The 5,755-nt window shown below is 43.3% G+C and overlaps 1 long non-coding RNA gene across 2 annotated transcripts; it reads left to right on the top strand.

Annotated features, from left to right (window-relative positions):
- Positions 1–294: 294 nt before the first annotated feature.
- Positions 295–5,461, top strand: LOC122167852. Of its 2 annotated transcripts, XR_006171102.1 has the most exons (5): positions 295–416; positions 1,452–1,595; positions 3,474–3,621; positions 4,584–4,755; positions 4,829–5,461. It is a non-coding gene; the product is annotated as an uncharacterized LOC122167852 (long non-coding RNA). The 2 variants fall into 2 exon arrangements; XR_006171101.1 differs by having other exon boundaries at positions 4,584–5,461.
- The last annotated feature ends 294 nt before the right edge of the window (positions 5,462–5,755 follow it).

The raw sequence follows: 5,755 nt of genomic DNA, 5'->3' as shown, positions 1-5,755 counted from the left end.
GTTGAGAAAGACAGTCTTGACATGGGCCAGCAGGCACACGCTGCCTCCACAACAGAACTGTATTCAAGGCAGGCAACGGGGGACTGGCCGAGAGTCAGGGTCTGGCATTTGTGCTGATCTAGCGGGTGCTTGCAGCCGTTGCAAATGAGTAAACTGTTTAAAACAGTCTGCTGAGTTACCCGACTGAACCTTTTTACTGAATGAAGCTTATCTGTGTGTTTTGATTCTGCGATCTGAATTCCCTTTCTTATGTCCACGCCTAGCAAAAGACCTGTATCTTTTCCAGGACGTCAATTGTTCAACTGGAGAAGTTGAGTGGACACCTACACTAGGACAGTGGGAATCTGCTCCTAATTGTCAGGGAAGATGACTTACTGCCGAATAACAGGAGGAATGCTGTTGGTTTCCTTGTAAATGTGAGTCCCTCTTTTCTTCGCCCGATTTCTATAGAATGTAAATTAATGAATGAATGAGAACGGATCCAAGGAATGGCTTCTGTCCAGACTCCATTTTGAAGTCAACAAAGCGTTATGTATTGCGGGTTTTGGTTTTTTTTTTTAGGTTTTTTATTTGGTTAAAAACGCCTATAAAAACAGACAAGAACTATAGGGAATAGGAACTTCCCCCCCCCAAAAGGGCCTGTGATTATGACAAAGCTGGGATGCATACGAGAGTAACTGACAGAAGGAGGAAGGCGATCTTTGCGCGGTTTGGTAACGGCAGGCACAGGTACCGGCAGCACAGCATGCGGATCATTGGAATAATGAGAAACGCATTCAATTTCGAGGAAGTTCAGAAAACAGGAAATGTGGGAGAACTTAGTGAGAAAATGCCACGACTTGCATACTTTTATGTAAACTTTATAATACTTTTATGGCCAACCAAGTAGAAAGAAATTAAGCGTATATATATTACAATATGATATTCTCTAAACCAGAGCTTCTCACTGCATAACCTGTGAGTGGTTGTTTGAATAAGATAAATAAATAGCCTCCAAAAAAGGTAAGTCAAAAGAGCTGCATCCAGGATTATCGAAGTACAGAAGTTAATAAACTAATCTACTTGCCGTGAAACCAACGTTGCAAATGGAGGATGATTAATAACTTGAAAATATACGACACGATACAGGTTTTACACACGATCTAGTCTGGGAATTGCTCTCCTTGTTCCATGTTTCAAGACGCATCATTAGTTGGGGATGGAGGGAGGTAATTTAGAGTGCTGTGGGGGAGTGGATTAAAGAAAGGACTTCAATGTTTGTAGTGAGAGGCTTACAGTAGTCTCTCTGTAGTGAGCTCGTTGTGATAACGTGATTATTCTGTGATATAAAAACCCCCGTTCTGCCTCAAAGAAGCTACAAATTATAGAAGGCTTAATTTTAAAGCACGTTCCTCTTGAAAGCTGAAAGCTTTTTACAGAACAAAGAAATTCCCATCCAAATTTTTATTTAGCCTCTAGTGTTGCCAAATGAGAGCACGGGGGAAGTAGTTTGCTACGTGCGATGACTCAGTGGATTTCAGCCGTTCGGCGGTGCCGGGAAGCCACTCCAGCCACTCAGGCCAATCCTACAGCCGCTGCTCGTAACACCCGAAAGAGTGAGTTCACTTTACTTGATCACTAAGTGAGAGGAAAAATAACACAACTGTTAACAAGCCGCGTTTACTGCTGTATCAAAAAGATATCTTCTGATGTTTCTGCATGGACAGAGAGAAAAAAAAAAAAGCTAGAATGCAGGCTGAAGGTGTACAACTGTGGTAGCATTTGAGTAGTAGGACCCATGAAATCTATTCTCAAGTACTTCTTGTTTGTGTGTCTAATAATACGACTGAGCTTATGTGTAGCCTTTTATATTGGATCACAGGACTGTATTTCACTCATCTTGGAGGGCTGCCTGTCTTCACAAAAGCTGTAGGAATATAATATCTTTGAGAACTCTGGCAGTCTATCAGATTCGATTGAAATTATTCTATGACTTCTACAGTTATCGCAAGGAATTGTAACAGCACGGGCAAAAATACACATGAATAAAATTAGTTCATAGTTTTCTCCTTTGCATATACTAATTAGTTATTTTATTTTTTATTTTTTTTAAGTATCAATCCAATCTAGTCATATCAGTTCTAGATCCAGATAGAGGAGCATAATCAAGCAAAGAGAGAAATGGAGCAAGTGACAAGCCTTGGAATTTCGAGCCCAGACCGTTTACAGCGGTGTTTTTATTTTGTTAACGACTCACCGATTCACGCTTTAAGGAAAGCTGCCTCCCTTGGAGGTTCTCAGTGTTAAACGGAGTGAGATCGTTCCCAGTAGAAAAGCTTGCAGAAGTCCTCAGGTGAAACGAAAGGCTAAATACAAGATGATATTTTAAAGAAAAAGAACACAAAAATAACATTTTCTGATTTCAAGTAACACAAAACTTCTTTATCTGGTATAGACAAGGGGGAAATAGTTTCCTCTGTGTTTGTGTTAGAAAAACAATGCAGTTTACTACTGACCTTGAACTGTCTAAAAAAAAAAGGTGTGTGAGCCCTCAAGCCTCTGGCACTTCAATTTAATCAGGACCTTGAAGTAGCTGAAAATAGAGATTGAACATGGCTTTAGGAGCTTGGAGTCACCAGCTTTGAATGGGTGCTTTTAGAGACTTTATGATGCTTTTGATTAAAATGCTCGTTGTGGTAATCAATGGGCAGGATCATCTCAGAGGTTTTCCGTCAGGCAGCTCTCCACTAATTCTGAGAGGAAAATACAACAGCAAATCAAAAAAACCCACAGTGTATTTCCTTCCCACCTGGAAATGTTTGAAGTACGGGCGCCTGCGTTCTGTTCGCTATTAATAAACATCAGGTTGTTCTAATTGACTTCCTAAACTGTTGAACTGTTTTAAGTAACGCACAGTTTGTCTTTTTTATTTATTTAACCTCGTGTTTATTTTAAATTCCCTTTCCGAAAAGGCTGTTCATGCTGGGAAGGATGCTGCAGGCTCATTTTTTTCCGCCGGGGGGGGGCGCGCCGCTCGGCACATCCCTGGGCAGCGCGCCGCTCGCAGAGCAGGGGGATGCCTGGGGAGTTAGCCAGCCCACCAGCCCAGCCACACGCGTGACGGAGAGCAGAGCGGCGTGGGCTGGCCCGCTGTTCACAAAGCCTTTGTACCTCAGGTTACTTGCAAGGCTGGTGCCTGGGGAGTTCAGAGAAAACCGGGCTGTGTTCGTTCCCTGCTTCGCTTGTAATTTGCAGTTTACGAAAACCAGATGGATGAGTCCACGCTCTGCAAGTTGGCGTGGCGATGGGAGCTTCTGACACTAAAGCAGCTTTTACAGAAAACGCCCAGTTCAGAAGTTTCAGGCTCAAGCTAGATTGCTTCTCACCTTCCCTGCTTTTGTCTGATTTTACATGATCGGTACATGGTCAAGGAGAGTAGGCCGCATCGCTCGGAAATAGCAGGGGATAAACTTTTGACTGTTGCATTTCTTCAGGCGCAGCGACTGGAGAGTAAACGAACAGAGAGAGAGAATTGAAGAGAGATTTCTGTAGGTGTCCTATTTTGACTGCCTTCTCTTCCAACGTCAGTGTAAAATACTGAAGAAACCACAGCAGTCCTTTCCCAGTGTTTCTCTATACAACGTAAGTTACCCTTTCACACTTTTCTCTAACCGTCCTTGTGCTCTTTGCGCTCTCCAGTGCTTTGGAAGAGCAGGGTTGTAGAGGCCGGGCAGCAAGTCTTTGCCCGGAGCTGTGCTGTGCGGAGCAGTGAGCGCTTTGCGTTCACGTCTCTTCCCACATCCGGGTAGTAGCGGTGGAGGCCGAGTGTCCTGATACCACCTTTCCTCGGCCGTCGTGCTAGCACAACTTTGGGTGGCTGTCAGAACCTTTAAAGCTTTGCTCAGCGTTTGCAGAAATTTGTTTGTGGTTGGCAAATACAGAGGCAAATGTTTGGATGGAACCGCGTGTCGAGCTTGCCGTAAAGCGTCTTGGTTTCAAAGGGGACTGCGTGATGCTGTGTAAACAGCACAGGATGTGACGAATGTTTCCAGCTCCTTAATGTTTAAAAGACAATTGAAACAGCCAAGCAGCTTGCCTAGGAAAGAAATAGCGATGTTTATTCCTGGCAAAATACTGACTCTGTTACAGAGGACAGTGTCGAGGTATAATTAGGAGGGAGAGTTTCTTGTCACAGGTGTGAGGTTTTTTGAAGTTGGCAGCTGACGTTAAGGCTGCCATATTCTGCTCAGCTTTTGTGAAGAACGAGTCAAGCTATTACCTGACGCTTAGCTCCCCTGCTAAGCGTTCTTCTCTGTACCCTTTCCCTCCCCGTGCTGTTTTAATTTTATTTGACTATTTTCATAAGGCGTTCTGGGCAGACTGTCAGGCAGATGGACAGATTTGAGTAAGAACAAAAAATTATAAGGTAACAAGTAATATACCAAGGAGAAGGCATTAATCACCCTGCCGTCAAATGTTCGTCAGGCCAAAAGGATTGCACAAATGTCCATTTGTCTGTGTGTAACAAAACTGTGGCAAAAGCACGGTGACTAAGTATTCAGGAACTGAGGACGTGGTACGAGAGAATCTGCCTCCTGTTCCAGCCGCAGACCGTTCCTTTTGAGGGCGACGGATTTGTTACCCGGCTACCAGTTCTGCGACCAGCTATTGTGGTACGATCATCAGAAGCTCTTTCCCAGGAAGCCCACGCTTCTGCTCATACAAAAACCGAACCAGAATTGGCCAGCGATGCTAATGAGAGCTTCTGGATAATACGTATGTTTGAATGCCTTTATTGTGTGAGGTGAGTGAGATATCTGCCTTCTTTCTGTAAATTATTTTCTAGCAGGAGATCAGTGGAATCGTGATTTTGAGACAAGCAGTGTGCACGGCCCGACGGCACATGTGAATGCTGTCTGAGTTCCGCTACATCCAGCAGTACGCACGGCGTTTGGGAAGTCAGGCCTTACCTGGACCAAGGTGACAGTGCAGCTGGGGGATGTCCCAAACTCAGGTTAGTATTTTTTTCTCTGGCAATTTCACCCTGAAGTTCGGGTTTCCTGGAAAATCTCAGATAATTGGTGCTTGAAGCCATCTGGAAAACGCGTTGGGTCTGCCTTTGTCCGATAACGGAATCATTAATTCGAAACTTGGATTTGGACAGCTTATATAAACACAGCGATCCTCCAGATTTCCCTGAGGAAAATGGGAGCATTAAACAAACTGAAGAGGTCTGGGCGTTCTAATTCAGTGGACAAGGTATTACATTACTACAGCAAAACTATAACTTAGTCATCTGCATAAAATAATGAATATGCAGTTTTAGAGTGATGAAATATTGTGCCTAAACAGATCTAGACATGGCGAAGTTTAGTTTGTCGGGATTATTTTGAGCCTGAAGGCACGTGCTATCTGCCAGCATGTTTTGTAAAGTACTCAGGAGTTTATTTGGCAAAGAAGGAGCTGCGGTTGGATCATTCACTTCCTCTCTAGTACGCTGCATTTTCTCACTTCGAAATTAACATCTTTCAACTCCTTTGAAATCCCAGCGCAGGCAAATTAGGTTTCCAATATAAGTGTATGGAACTGTTAAGCAAGGGAAAGGAAATACCGATAGAACCGTGTAGAAGTCTTTCAAAGATTGTGGAGCCGGGGGCTGACAGAATGCTTTCACTTTCTCTAAACTCATGAAATTGTATTTATTTTATTTTAGTTTAACTGTATTTGTTTGTTGGTTTTTATTAATTTATTTTAACTTAACTTAAAATACTTGGAA

This window comes from Centrocercus urophasianus, unplaced genomic scaffold (assembly GCF_019232065.1).
Source record: "Centrocercus urophasianus isolate 14NV4802_14NV808 unplaced genomic scaffold, USGS_Curo_1.0 seq_1067, whole genome shotgun sequence".
Lineage (NCBI taxonomy): Eukaryota > Metazoa > Chordata > Aves > Galliformes > Phasianidae > Centrocercus > Centrocercus urophasianus.
This window is presented reverse-complemented; position numbering and strand designations above follow the sequence as displayed.